General features: G+C 41.4%; 1 protein-coding gene; it reads left to right on the forward strand.

The window, feature by feature from the left end:
- The window catches only part of Erich1 (glutamate-rich 1), a gene marked incomplete at its 5' end in the record, with an annotated part of 52,793,804 nt that overhangs the window by 3,654,687 nt on the left and 49,123,098 nt on the right, over positions 1-16,019 (forward strand).

The raw sequence follows: 16,019 nt of genomic DNA on the forward strand, positions 1-16,019 counted from the left end.
TCATCTAGCCCAACTTCAAAAGTCCTCATAGTCTATAATAGTGTCAGCCATTTTAAAGGTACAAAGTCTCTTCTGAGACTCATGGAGATCTCTTAACTGAACCCCCCTGTAAAATCAAATAAACAATAGATGACATAGTTCCAACATACAATGGCACAAGATCGAAATTATTATTCTAAAAGGGAGGAAAGAGAACATAGTGAGAAAATACTGGACCAAATTAAATCCAAGAACCATCTGGGCAAACTCTAAACTCTGCACCTCATGTATGATGTCAAAATGATTTTTAGATCTGCAACTCCTTTCTGCTTTGTTGACTGCAACACACTTCATCCTCTTGGGCTGTTTTTACTCCCTGTTACCAGCTTTCCTTGACAGGTATCCCACTGCTCTCTCATCTCTAGCATCTGAGGGTCTCCATAGCAACCCGGCTTCACCTTCATACCTTCCCACAATGGCCTCTCTAGGCCTCCATGAAAGGACACCCCACACACATTCCTGGCCCCAGAGACTTTCCTTAGTCAAGGAGGGAGATTCCATAACTCCTTTCTTGTATCCCTGACTCTAAAGCCAGGATTGTGTGGCCAAAGCAGCCAGGTTCTGCTCCTTGCTGGGCCTGAAACATGGCCCACTTGTTCAAATACATTTTCACCAGATTTCCGGTTTTGATGGTTTCCTTCACTGCCTAACTGGGCTGTCCTGAAACTTACTCTGTAGACCAGGCAGGAAGATAGACTGGCATACTGAGCCTAGCTCGAGCTTCTGTAACCTCAAAGCCTCCACGACACGCTTTCTTCAATAAGGACACATCTACTCCAAACAGAACACACCTCAAACATCTCATTTAAGTCCATGTCTTTATTCCTTTCTGAAAACGCTTTATGGAATATTTTGAGCTCTTAAAGGCCAACTTAGTTAAATAAATACTTATATTTATTTTCTTTAAAAGATTTTTACATTTTTAATCTGTGACATAGGCACAGCACTTAGTGTAGGCATGATGATTTTCTTTTCCGGAAAAGGGCACATACTTACTAGCTTGTCTTTTTCATGGCTCCCTCTGCCGGGATGGGGGGAGTGAATGACGTTGGATGGGAAGGAGGATCTGGAAGGAATTGTGAAGAGAAAATGTGAACAAAATGTATTACATGAAAAAAATGTATTTAGGCATGTTTAATATAATCTGATTAAGTCACTCCTAGAGCAGGCTCAGTTTGTTTATTTGAATGATACCCGTGGAGGGTTTGTGTAAATGCATATCTTATAAATTTAGTCAGTTGTTTACGTATTTAGAAAACCATGTCCTAGTGTCTGACCCCAGGCACACAAGAGCAAAGGTTCTACTAGAATTACAGCAGTGTAGCGGTAGGTGTCATCCCAGGTCAGGACACACTGTGTGGCTTTGCTGCTTTCCAGTTACTCCATTAATAGCTACTGGGAATGGAAAAAGCACATGACCCAAAATGATGATTTCATCAAGTCCTCTGAGCTACTGTACTCTTACTACTTAGAGACAACTTGACTTCAGCCACCCTAAGCAGAGTCAACCATATAAAGGGATCGGCCATCGTATGCAGTAAAACTCCCGGAAATCCTGTTCTGCACATAACAGAATATCATTGAAAGTCCTAAAATTAAGCAGTGTCTGTTCAATGTCTATATTTTAGGCATAGGGTTGGGAGTGGAGAGAGGCCTAGGTAATGTGTTTTATTTCAGGTGGTATGTATGCATTGTTAAGAAGGAAAGAAAAAGGCTACATAATAAAATAGTGTTTTAACATTTCCAGAAAAATCACTTCTATATGAATTTTATATAACCTCAATCATCAGAGGTCCACATCTGTGATAGTATCCCCATTCAGCCCTTCACCCATGCATGAAGTCCTTCACTCATGCATGCAGTTCTTCACCCGTGCAATTAGTCTTTCACCCATGCATGCAGTCTTTAATTCATACATTCAGTCCTCCACCCATGCATTCAGTATTTAACCCATGCATTTTGTCCACAAGCAACTCAGTATTAACAGTGGTTAGAAGCATCAGGCTTCACTTGTAGAATATTTTCTGTCATGTAGAGAATATTGATTTATATGCATATATGACATGACAGAAGACCTGAGTTGAGACAAAGAAGTCTAAATAAAGGGTGGCAGTAGGTGGCAACAGGAGGAAGAAAGACAAATATCGATTGAAGTTTTCTTTTATGCAGTCTAGAGGAAAGAAACCTACAGGAATGAAGGAGGAGGGATGAAGGGCAGTAGCGGTGAACAAGAACAAGATAAAGAAATTCTTGTATTTAAAAGGTCACATTAGACATTATTTTACACTACAACAACAACAACAATAAAACAAAGAGCATCAGGTTCTGGTGTCAGGCCCTCTTAATTTATATCTTAGCCTGACAATGACTAATGACTCCTTTGGAGAGTTAAAATACCTTCCTATCCCTCTTCTGATCCACAGATTGGGGATAATCATAGTATCTATTCCACAGATACTGTAATGATTAAGGTTCATGGTCTGTGCTGACACCTGAAGTCATGTTGACGGCCATGGGCTGTGCTGCCTTCTGAAGTCCCATTGATGTCTCTGGTCTGTGTTGCTGCTAGAGGCCATGCTGATGTCTATGGCCTGTGCTGTCACAAAGGGCCATGTTGGTGTCTGTGATCTGTGATGCAGCTTTGGGCTGTGCTGATGTCCATGGACTGTGCTGCTGCCAAGTCCCTGCTGTCCCCTGAAACCATGTGCGGGAAGACTATGATCCATACTGCTGCTGACTGTGAAGGGCAAAAACTTCCTTCACGGTGGCATCACCCACTGCTGACTCATGGTTGAGAATGAGAGACATAGAAGGCTTCTGTCACAATCTCTGTCCCCCACCCACATCCCACCCCCTTAAAAGGAAAGAGTCTAGACAGGAAGCCATTGAAGAGAACTCTCTAAAAATTGTGATAAGGATCCTCAACTGTCACTCATCATAATTGATAGCTTCGGGTGGGCAAGCAGGTGGGGATGGGGATGAGGGAGGACTCAGTTTTCTTTAAGAGAATGGTCACTAGGAGTTTGGCCATGTTCCAGTGAGGATATGGGCAACACATATTGGACTTGGCTTTCTTCTTCTTCTTCTTCTTCTTCTTCTTCTTCTTCTTCTTCTTCTTCTTCTTCTTCTTCTTCTTCTTCTTCTTCTTCTTCCTCTTCCTCTTCCTCTTCTTCTTCTCCTCCTTCTCCTCCTCCTCCTCCTCCTCTTCCTCCCCCTCCTCCTCCTCCTTCTCCTTGGAAAGAACACAGGGATGGGGGCTGGACCTGGAAACTCTAGGACAGGAATGTCATATGGGCACATAGTGTGAAATTCCCAAACAATTAACAAAAATATTATGTTGGAAAAAACTAAAAACAGAGAAAAATTAATACAAATGATAAATAAGTTTTCATAGATAAATGCTTGACATGTCTTGATTTCATGTATACTTATTAAGTAATATTTATGTCTGCAGCAATCCAGGGATCAAAAAGCACAAAGCTATTTATTAATTTGAAAATATAATGAAAAGATAAAACCTGTAAACAAAGCATTGTGACAGCCAGATGGCCACTGTTTCATAGAAACTATAAATGACAAGTAATAAATTATATGATAAGAAGACAACCTTCACTTCATGTGGAAATGACAGAAGGACTTTAGAAGAGTCATGGGAGGTTAATGGAAGCTCAAATCCAGATCAAATATTTCATCTAGAAGGAAATATTCCTGCTCCAACATTCAACATTTGGAAAGGACAGTGAGCCCAGACTCTGGGATACCCTGATTACTAAATTCAAAAGCTGAACATTGCTTGCTTCCAATGAGGAGCTATTAAAGAAGAAGACAGAGAGAGGGATATATATATAAAATGAAAGGAATTTTAAAGATAAGATGTAAAGAAGACCATACTTGCTGTATGCCTTTTGAAAGCTCTGAGATCCTGTTATAAAAATAGGATGACAAAAGAGAGATAAGCAAGAGAGCTCAGTAAATCATCCCACACTCACTATCCAATTCTCAACTGAGATCGCAATCTACTGGGGGAGAGGGAGGTGTTCTGTTATCCACTTCTTCCCCTGGGGTGTCCTGACACTTCTGCAGACCAGCCGGTAAGGACAAATTGGAGTCTGCAACAGGTGGGTCAATAGGATCCCTGCATAGAATGAATGCTGTGGGAGAAGGCCTTCTCAAAGGATTTTAGTGTTACAGCTCTCTTAGATATTATTCAATGAAGCAGCTCTTTTAGACCAGGTTCGATGAAACAGCTTTTGTGCATTTTCTGCATATACTTTATTCAGGCTTAATCAAAGGATATGTAAATATATATAATATATATGTTGTAAATTATATTAAATAAAACAGTATTTTACCCACTCTAGGTCCAGCACCTCAGTACCCCAAGATATCTGCTAGGTATCTTGCCTGAAATTCATATCCCAACTCCGTGGCGACCCCTCTGCCACCACACACTCTCTCAAACTCAATTCTCCACAAGAAAGAACACAGAACATATAACCTTTGACCTAATTGATAAGATATAATTCCCCACCTAAGCATACAAAGCTCTATACGCATCCATTCCTTAAGAACATTCATAACAACCTGCAAATACACAGAGTGGAATCTTAACGTCAGCCTCCATGTTCTCTCTGCCATGGCTTTTCCTGTCCCTCCTGTCTCTTCCTCTTTTCCCTTCCAGTCTCCTCCCCGTCCCTCAAACTTTTCTCCTGCCCATCCTTCCTTCTTGTCCAATGACAGGCCTCATTCTATCTTGTACCTGCCTCACCTGTGACATCATCCCACATATATACCTTGGAGAGTAGGGAAGGGTTATTCTTTTTAAATTCAATTTTGTTTTTTACTTATTCACTTAGTATCCCACCCACTGTCACCCTCCTCGTCACCCCACAATCCTTTCCGCATCCCCCTTCTCTTCTCTTCTGAAAGGGTTGGGTTCCCCTTAGGTATCCCCCCACCTTGGTACTTCAAGCCTCGATGAGGATAGACACATCCTCTCCCATTGAGGCCAGATAAGGCAGCCCAGCTAGAAGGACATACCCTATGTAGAGACAACAGCTCTGGGGATAGCCTCTGTTCCAGTTGTTCAGGACCCACATGAAGACCAGGCTGCACATCTGCTACATATGTGCAGAGAGGCTTAGGTCCAGCCCAAGTCTGTTCTTTGGTTGGTGGTTTAGACTGAGAGCCCCCAGGGTTCAGGTCAGTTGACTCTCTTGGTGGGAAGAGGTTATTCTTAGGGTGATATTTCATTGGCTGAGGTTTAAGGTTCTGCAGATACCTCATTTGCACATAGACACCTTCCAGGAAGTGGAACCTGTAATTTTGCCCAAAATTACTTGATATACCTCAGGTAGAAGATGAGGGGTCTGACTCCTCAGATCAGATAGAGAAGATGAAGCTCCACTAAGAAAAGGGAGTCCTAACACATGAAACTCAAGAAGGATGACCAAAATGTGAATGCTTCACTCCTTCTTTAAAAGGGAAGCAAGAATACCCTTGGCAGGGAATAGGGAGGCAAAGTTTAGAACAGAAGCAGAAGGAACGGCCATTCAGAGCCTGCCCCACATGTGGCCCATACATATACAGTCACCAAACTAGATAAGATGGATGAAGCAAAGAAGTGTAGGCCGACAGGAACCGGATGTAGATCGCTCCTGAGAGACACAGCCAGAATACAGCAAATACATAGGCGAATCCCAGCAGCAAACCACTGAACTGAGAATGGGACCCCCGTTGAAGGAATCAGAGAAAGGACTGGAAGAACTTGAAGGGGCTCAAGACCCCATATGAACAGCAATGGCAACCAACCAGAGCTTCCAGGGACTAAGCCACTACCCAAAGACTATACATGGACTGACCCTGGGTTCCAACCTCATAGGTAGCAATGAATAGCCTAGTAAGAGCACCAGTGGAAGGGGAAGCCCAAGAAGTCCTGCCAAGACCGAACCCCCAGTGAACGTGATTGTTGGGGGAGGGTGGTAATGGGGGGAGGATGGGGAGGGGAAGCCCATATAGAAGGGAAGGGGGAGGGGTTAGGAGGATGTTGGCCTGGAAACCGGGAAGAGGAATAACAATCGAAATGTAAATAAGAAATACTCAAGTTAATAAAGATAAAAAACAAAAACAAAAACAGACTCACTTCAAGCCTTACAACACTCTCATAGAAGGGGGAGAGGGCACAGGATGGAGGTTTATGAATGGGAAACTGGGAAAGGGGATAATTCTTGAAATGTAAATAAAAAATATCCAATTAAAAAAAACATGAAAAAAAAAAAGAAAAGAAAAGGGAGTCCTCCATTTTGCACTGAGCTCATGAAAGCTGTCCAGACATGACGGACTACAACCTTAGTAACAAGGTACAACAGAGTTAGGGAAAAGACATGGAGAGATTTTTCTGGTAGTCGGAAAATGTTTCTTCCTTGGTTAGATTAGTTGCTGGAAAGTAAATTATGACAGGAGTAAGGGTGTCTAGCTTAGTGGTAGCTGCCTCATTAGTGCCACAGAAATAGAAGTGAGAGATGATGCTAAGAAATAGGTTGGCATGGAAATAAGGGAAACAAAGGAAAAGAATAAACAATTACAATTCTCTATTACTTCTTCCCAAGGGTTATTATAGAATAACATAAAAAATATAATTTTCACTTTTTTTTTTGAAACAGGATTTTACTGTGTAGCCCTAGCTGGTCTGGAATCTCCATGTATACTAAGGTGGCCTTGAACTTAGAGTTATGCCTGCCTCTGCCTTCCACCCAATCTCACCTCTTAATGGTATTTTATATGTCCTATTTAAAAACTCCACTCTAAGCATAAGTACTCCATCTTCCAGTTTGAATGATTTGATTTTTCTTCCTCTGTTTGATTCTTTTACTCCCTAAAGATTTTTTTACTGAAGTAGATGAAAGCACAGTGAAATTTGATCGCCTGCACTCAAACTCGCTTTCCCCCTCAGAAAAAAATAATCTTTAGGGTCCAAATGAAAGAAGAGGAAATGATGAGATTGGAAGAGGGAGGAGCCAAGCCTAAAATGGAAAGAATTTTTAAATAGGACAAGTCAAATACCACTAGGAAGTGAGAGAGCTTGGGAAGGAGAGATAGGCATAGCTCTGAATGAAAGACCAACTTGGTCTACATAGTGATTCCAGTCCACATAGTGAGACCCTACTCCTACGTAAATACATAAAAGATGGTGGATGGATGGATGGATGGATGGATAGATGGATGGATGGATGGATAGATGATAGATGGTTGGATGGATGAATAGATAGATAGATAGACAGACAGACAGACAGACAGACAGATAGTAAAATAGGGTTAGTTCTCGAAAATGCTGCAAGACTACTAAGTAAGAAAGAGAAGTAAGTAGAGAACCTAACAGCTATTGTGTATCTGCTATGGGCTATGGGGTTGTGCTTGCTGATTAGTCATACCATGAGGACAAGAACAGTCTGCCACACTCAGATAATGTATATCCCAGAAGGAAAAGTGTTACTGAAACAGAAGATATCCCCAAGAAACAGACCTTTCAGATTAAACCCATGTGGTTAAGAACAGAATAGCCTGGCAAAACCCTCAAGTCTACATATGCAAAGCACTGGAGTAGAGCAAGGCTTGGTGTGCTCTAACAAGGTAGGTTGTGCAGTATAAAGGATGTGCTACAGTACCCACATTTCCAGCTTTGAATAAATCAGCTTAGTGAGTTTACAGGAAGCCAAAGGAAAAGGATAACTGCAAGTCACAGAAAGATGGCAGAATATCGTCAAAGTAGGAACATAAACCATGCAGCAAAAATCAGCTAGGGAAGTCCGCTCTAAAGCCAGCAGCTGGCATGCCCAACAGGAAGAGTCTCCAGGCAGAGAGGAGTGTCCCGTGGGGTGATCTTCCAAGTGAAAGTAACAAATAACAACAGGTAGAGATCACATCCTCTAACGGGGTGCTCACAGCATCCAGTAGAAAACCACAGCCGGACTTCCCGTGAGCTCTGTCTCCATGGCTGAGCCTCCAAAGTCTAAGTGTCCTATGAGTGAACTCCCCACTTCTCCTACATGCTGCAAACACCTTTTGATTTTTAAATCTTTCAATTCTATCCGTGGGCGTGTTGGCCTGCTTGTCTAAGTATTCACCGTACATGTGCAGTGCCTGTGGAGGTCAGAAATGGGCTCCATAGCCTTTGGAAACGGAGTTAAAGTTGTTGGTGAGCTTTCTGGTATTTTTGGTATTAAGGGTAGGAATTAAACTGGGACCTCTGCAAGTCCAGCAAATGCTCCTAACTGCTGAGCCGTCTCTCCATCCCTTGCAGGTTCTTTAATTTCATGCAGTAAACAATGTGATGTTAGTGATGTCAGAAACAGTTTACCTTCTAGATCTCCGAAAGGCACAACATCTTTATCGGTTAGACTTTTTCCTCTCCCTGCCACAGAGTTTGAGGGACCAGCTTGACCTCAGGCAAAGGGTCCCTGGAGGATATTTTGAGATGAACATACTTGGCTTTGAGAAGGGGAATGCGCACACCTTTACTGGTAGGGTCAGCTTCTCAGCCTACACCACACATGACAGTTTGGCAATATACAGTGATATACGTTCTTGGCAATTAAGAACTTAAAAACTTGTAAGGGCTGGAAGTTAACTCAGCAGTTAAGAAAGCTTGCTACTCTCCCAGAGGCTCCAGTACCCACCTCAGACGGCTCACGACCCTCTGTAACCCAGCTCCAGGAGATCCAGTGACCTAGCCTGCACATAGACCTGCACTTAAACACACAGACCCACTCACAGACAGACACAAAGACATACACATAATTTAAAATGATTCTTAAACTTTATTTTTAAGGAATGAAAGTGTGAATCATTGGAAATGACAAGTCACAAAGCACCAACAAAATCAGACATCGCAAACCTTTAAAGAATGATATTTGCAGATAAACCATAAACTGCCTTAAAAGGGATTGTGCCTGTAGACTGACTCTCAGATCTCCATCCTTGGAGGGGCAGGAAAGGAGCTTGCAGGAGAGAGGAGAAGAGAGACTACAATCCAGATAACAAGATACTGAAGGACAATTAACGAGAGATCTGGTGCATTGTTCAAAGGCAGAAAGCTAAGCCCAGGAAGAGCTCTGGAAGCACGCAACCAGGATTGGAAGAGGAAATGGAAAGACTTCAGAGCTGGAAGTCAGCCAACTTAGACTAAAACAATAAGGCAACATAACTGCAAGACGTATATTTGAACCCCTGAAGATCTGCATCAAATACAAATGATCTGGGTAGAATGTACTTCTTTATCTGCTTCCCTAATCTGACCCAAAGGGGACAGCTTTGCTATAGGTCTCTGCCTAAGGACACCCCTCACTTCAACAACCCCAAAATGTGACTTATAAGCACTAATTCTCTCTCTCTCTCTCTCTCTCTCTCTCTCTCTCTCACACACACACACACACACACACACACACACACACACACCATTCCTCACTTGGGAGCTTGGGAGTTCAGATCCTAGACCTATACATGAGGGAGTGGAGAAGACAGGACAGAGTTCAGAGCTCAAGAAGGATGTTTGTGGAGATGCCGGACCTTGGAATCCACCTGTCAGAGCTTCCAGCACGGCAGCTTCTGCACATATAGGATGAGTTTCAGTTTCTTTTCTCCTCCTTGTCACCCTTCTGGTTTCCCTTTCCCCAGTGTATAGGAGACAGAATATCCGTTCAGGACTGGTGTGTCCGAGAACTTTAATGAGTCAACATCAGATGCACAGAAGTGGATAGGACAGAGAACAGACTGGTAGGACTCTAGAGAAATGGAACACTGAAAGTAAGTGCAGTATACTATGTACTGGGAAATTGTAAGGTGAGATGTGTTTTCTTTTGTCTGGGAGGCACTGGAGAATACAAAAACAAAGTAAAGGAAGGCACAGGCTTCAACTCATTTCTGTGAAAAATGTCTGTCAGCAATTCTACACTGTGGACATTGGAAACACCAGCCTTCCTCCAGAAAGCACTTCCACTGAGAGAAAAGCGGATCTTCAGTTGTATCCTTGTTCCTGTTGTTAATTTCCTTTAGATGCCAGTTTTATCATCTCAGTGCAGTAGTCAATTCATATACCAAAAATAATATATACTATTACCAAATGCAGAACCACAGAACAACAATGATCTTGAAGTGATTGATTAGCATTTATTCTGCGGAAAGCCTCCTTGATTAAAAAGGATCCACCCGACAACACTACAGTCACAGCCCACAGATGTCAAAGGAGCACACTGGGTCTGTGATATTTCTGCCACAGCCTTTTTCGACACCTGTTGATCATTCAATCAGAGGAAACCTCGGAGCTGAAGATATGCCAACTCTGTGGAAATTCCTTCCCAAAATAGCAAGAGCTGAGCAAATTGCTGGGCAGGCAAGTCCTGGTGGGCGGGGCTCGGGGCTGTTTGCCGTTCAGCAACTGTCTTTCGGGATTGGCATTTTTGCACTCTCTAAATCCTCTGCTGGTCCAACAGCTGATGTCCTCCTTTGTCCTGCTCTTCCTTTCTGATTTCCTGGGGAGTGGCAGCCATGTCCTTCAACAGGCCAGTTCTTTGGAAGCAGCCACTGAAATGGTCACACAGCTGTCTGCAGTTGTCTGACAGTGACCTCTGCACTGGAGTTTGCTGTTCCCTCACTAAGCCTATGAGCTGTCAAAAAAGCAAACTTTGGGAGAAATAAAACACTGAGGTCTAGCTCTAAGTCAAATGATGTGCTAAAGCCATTTCTAAACATTTGCTGGGTTTGTCTTTCTCTTCCTATGAACAAAACTGGAGGTGGGGGGGGGGTCGGGGGCTCAAAATCCTAGGGAAGTCTTCATATTTCAAAACAATGTTTTAAACTGTGTGCTTGAACTGTAACCGTGTAAAGATTCGTTATGCTTATGTTTCATATTCAAACCACAATTTGTGTGTTACCTTTTAAAATAAATAGCTCGAGAAAAATCACATTTTATGGTTACAAAATTTTATGAGTTTACTAAGCCATTCTGTAAAATACACAGTACTTTTGGGGGGGTGTTCTTATAAATTTTTAAATAAGGTCTCTTTTAATAAGAAATGTGTCCTCAGTAGGTCTAGGATAGAGTAGGTCAAAGGATATGACATTTCCAAGGTAGCCAAATGAAGGTAGATCTTCATATTGCAGACTGTGGTCCAGTGGTGACTGACCAATCAGCATCGGGAGCCGACTAAGAAGACAGGGAGCCTCGGTTAACTATTTATAGTCAACAAAGTGTATTTTTAATTCCCAAGGCAAAACATGCAAAATCACAAAAAAATTTTTTTTCTCTACTTAATATCCAAAGAACTTGAAGAATCCTGAGTTAGCTAACAGGTTATATACTATGAACAATGTTCTAATGACTGGCATGACTTAAGCTTATTGAGTGAATGGAATCTTTCCTTCATGTTTTTCCTAGTAAGGAATCAGACATGGATTTCAAAGATAAAAGTAGAAGGAAGGCGGGAGGGAGAATAGAAAGATTCCTGGAATCTTACTTCCCAGCAATAATAACTGGCAAAAAAAATTTTTTTATTGGATGGTAAATTAAAGTTATCTTTTCCATATCATTTTTTTTCTATTTTCGAAATACATCTTAAAATATTTCATATTGGGCTGGAGAGATAGCTCAGCAGTAAAGAGCACTGTCTGCTCTTCCAGAGGTCCTGAGTTCAATCCCCAGCAGCCACTTGGTGGCTCACAACCATTCATAATGCAATCCAATGCCCTCTTCTGGTACATGAAGACAGTGACAGTGTCCTCATGTACATTAAAAAAAAGTCTTGGTAAAAACATTTCATATTGATGAGGAAAACAGAGAGAGTGAAAAACAGTAGCAGTCAAGAGACCCTATGATGTCATACGAAGAACAACAAGGCATGAACACTGCAATCAAGTTCTCCATGCAGCATGCTCCAGTTAATGCATAGTTTTGAAGATGAACCACTGTGGCAATACTCTAAACTAGGAGAAGAAAAGAAGCTGTAACCACAGATATGGAGTTGCTATTCACATTGTTGTTAATTGAGACCACAATTCTATATTGAATATATCCCTATGATTACATACTTCTTAATACATTCCACTCCATTTTCCCCATAGACCCAAGGAACATTTATTTTACTGAATAAAGTGAAATATATAGTTACCTTTTCAGATTTACTTTTATTGGGTATGTGTGTGTGTATGTGAGTGTGTGTGTGTGTGTGTGTGTGTGTGTGTGTGTGTGTGTGTGTGTGTACATGTATGCACGCATACCTGTGCATCCCTGTGGAGGCCAAAAGAAGACATTGGAACCCCTGAGGCCAGAGTTGCAGGCAGTTGTGAGCAACCTAATCTGAGTGCTAAGAACTTCTGAACTCAGGTCCTCTACGAGCATTCTCAACCGTGTGCCACCTTTCCAGACCCTACACAAAATCCTTAATCTGCAATAAAAGGGCGATCAGTGGAATTGTGCAAAGGCAAGAAAAAAATTGCTGCCACTTCAAGGGACCATTCCCACCCAAGCATTCTACATGTTGTTTTATCAGAATTCTCTGTTCACGTCTTCTTGTCCCACCAAAGGCATCTGTTGCTTCGGGCTTCTTCAGCTGTACCCTTCTCACAGTCTTCCTATATATTTGGCAATGGAAGATTGTCTGGATAAAATCTTGTATTGCTTTTCTGATTCCACAGAACGAAGTGCCTTTTGGATTGAAGTTCTATGGAATTTGTAGGTTTTTTTCCTTGTGAGAACTGGCTTGCCACTGAATCGATCCTTCCTGGGACATGTGGAGCATATCATCCCACTTCTTCTAGGGTTGCCTTCCCATCTGGTTTCCCCCATCTGTTAAGGCTTGCAACTGGGAGCTGAAGAAATGGCTCCATGGTAAAGAACACTTACTGCTCCTCCTCGGGGAGCCTGCGTTCAGTTCTCAGCATCTACACCAGAGGCTCACAACCACCTGTAACTCCAGCTTCAGGGGATCTGATCCCCTTTTCTGGCCTCTATAAGATCCTGCACACATGTACACATACTCATACACACAAATATACATACATAAGCATAAATAAGTATAAAATATTTTTGAAAAGATTTGTATTTGACAGTATTTGTTGGTGTTTCATATCTAAGTACTTTGTGATATCATAATTAAATGTGTATATATGTACCATGTACATGCATACATGCTCCTGTGCATATATACTTTAAAATTTGAGTTAGAATCATTTTTTTCACCTTCCAAAATTATATTTTAAATGAAAATGGATGTTAAATTTTGTTTAAAGACATGCTAATAACTTAAAGAAATAGCCATATGGCCTTTTCCTTTTGACTTATTAATATGCTGAATTAAATTCTTTACTTTTGCCTCATAAAACAACTATTACAACTTGGATAAATTTAACTTGTAATATATTTTAATACCCAATTTCCTTCTACTTGTTAATAATTCTTTCAAATATTACCTAGTACTCTTCAAAACAATACTGTGTGCTTTTACTGTATTCAATTTGACATTATTCAGCAAATAATGATGTGATTGTAATATAATACATGATTTATTTCATTATTATAAAGGCATGTGCTTATTTTTCTTAAATTACCTATGGTCTATTGAAACAAATGTTTTTGTTCAGCTCTGTGTGGAACTTTACACTTTCTCCCTGTAGGCAGATTTAGAAATGAGATTTATGGAACTAGAACTATAACTTTATGGTAGAGTGCAAGGTTCAAGTCCCAGCACTGTGGGGGCTTGAGCAGAAAATACCCAACGGTGCCCAATGCTCACATATAAATATAAAGTATAGAGTCTCATCTCACTTTTCACATACAATTTCAATTCTATTTTCATTACTTTGACCTTGGGTCATTTTATCTCTTATCATCTTGTGCATACACAGTCTGTCAGGTGCCCTGGAACCAGAAGAGCAGCCACAGGATCAGGCAGCACATGGACAGTGGGTTAAACAAGCCTCAGGAAACCAAGTCTATGGGCAGCATGTGAAGTCCACTGCTGTGCACAGATGAGCACACGCTCAGTGTGTGTCATACTTGATTCTGAAGAGTGTATCTCAGCCAGATACAGGGCAAAAGGAAGGTGTCTAAAGATGGGCCATGTTTGAAGGATTTGTTTCTGAGCAAAGTCTTCATGCCTCCATTTTCATTGTTTCTTGGTCAGATTCATCGGTTCCTACTTCCATTGCTGCCACACCATGCCAGTTTACTGATGGAGTTTCCTAAAATGGAGGAAGAAGAAAATATGAATTCACTAAACTAAACTAATTCACTAAAAGACTTAAGGGGGAAAGAAGACAAAATGAAAGAAAATATCATACATTTCCCCCATGGCCTCTCCATGGATATCGTCTGTACTTTGCATCTCTGCAACTAGAATCTGCTCTAAAGTCCCAGAGAGGCAGCCGCCTGCCAGCCCAGACATGGGAAGGAGCCTCCTAGCTGTGTAAAGCAGAGACAAGAAGGAGCACCTCATGCTCCAGAGGGATTTTCTTAGTCTGGACCTTAGGTCCTATCCCAGTCCTACCTGCAATAGTGAAGTTGTCGATTAAGATTATGCACAAGACAAAGTCGGACTGAAGCCTCCCACTGCTGAGTTCCTCTGGGATTCCAGGGTAAATCTCATCTTTTCTATCAGCAGCCCCTCTGTAGGCATTTCAGTTTTATAACTTGGACTGGTCCTCATAACTACCACTTTCCACCATTTTATATGCACTCTCCATCATCTTCCCTCTCCATCTCCGGCCTTTCCAGTTTTGTTAGTCCTTTTGGGATAAAAGCATATTAGACAAATCCTTGTTTGTTTAATTCATGCTAAGGTCTGAATGCCCCTTCCAAGGTCCACATTGAGGCAGCAAAGCCCCTCAGGCTGAGAGGCTGAGGTGTTCTTTTCCTCCTGTGATCTGTAAAAGCAATCATTCCTTGTTGCGTTCTCTTGGCAGGCATGGTGACTGCTGTACACTTTCTATTGTCTTGAACTCTGATTTAAAATTTAAGTGCTTAGTTTTCTTTTAAAGGTGTTGAACTGTATTCCCAACGCAACGATATTAACGGTGTGGCTTAGGAGTGAAATTATGAGTTTTGACAGCACAGGAAGGATTAAATACCCTTCTTTAAATGATCTTGCCTTCAACTTCGTGCCGTGTAGTGGAAGTGTCCCCACAAGAGGATACAGAACTCAAGGTGACAGCTTAGAAACAGAGAAAGGACTTTCCCTGGACAAGGAACCCATGGACATCTTTTAGCCTAGAGAAATATGAGTCAACATCTGTTCTGTGTAAATTAGTTCATCTTTATCATTTTCTTACAACAGCAAAAGCAAACTAAGACAATCGGACTTAAGAGGCGGGTAGCACTTTTGCTCTACAAAGAGTAAGCTGTAAAATGTGTAAGGGCAAATTGGCCATGGAAACACTGTGCCAGGGATCAGAACGGAACAGGGAGCAACTCACAAACTTCACTATCAGGGACAGAGTTCTTTAGACCTGAAACCAGATCAAAGGTCATGAGATCCAAATCAAGTCTCGGTACTTCTGGAGTTTCCTGGGACCTTCCCTATGATTCTCTCCACGCCCTTAGATCTTACTCTAGAAGACAATCTTAGATCAGAAAAGTGCTTGGCTCCTCCTACCTCTATTTGTTATTAACAAGAGAACAATACAGATTAGGTCACAGTGAGCTGCTATAAAATAGTTAAGAAAAGGATTTGTGGTATATATATATACATATATATGTATATATATTTATTTACAGTTGAGACAACTTCATACTTGTATGAGACAATGTTCATTCACCATGTGCTCAGATTTTTCAGGAAATTATTCTTTAAGTGTTTTTAATGCCTCGGGCTCACACTCTGAACTATAAGACTCAGTCTCCATTTCTTGCACTATTCCATTATGCCTTGGACTATGTCTTTAATACACACTCTAGTCATAAGACCATTTTAAATTAACACGATGAAGTAAGA

This window comes from Rattus norvegicus, chromosome 16, assembly GCF_021556685.1.
Source record: "Rattus norvegicus strain SHRSP/BbbUtx chromosome 16, alternate assembly SHRSP_T2T, whole genome shotgun sequence".
Classification (NCBI taxonomy): domain Eukaryota; kingdom Metazoa; phylum Chordata; class Mammalia; order Rodentia; family Muridae; genus Rattus; species Rattus norvegicus.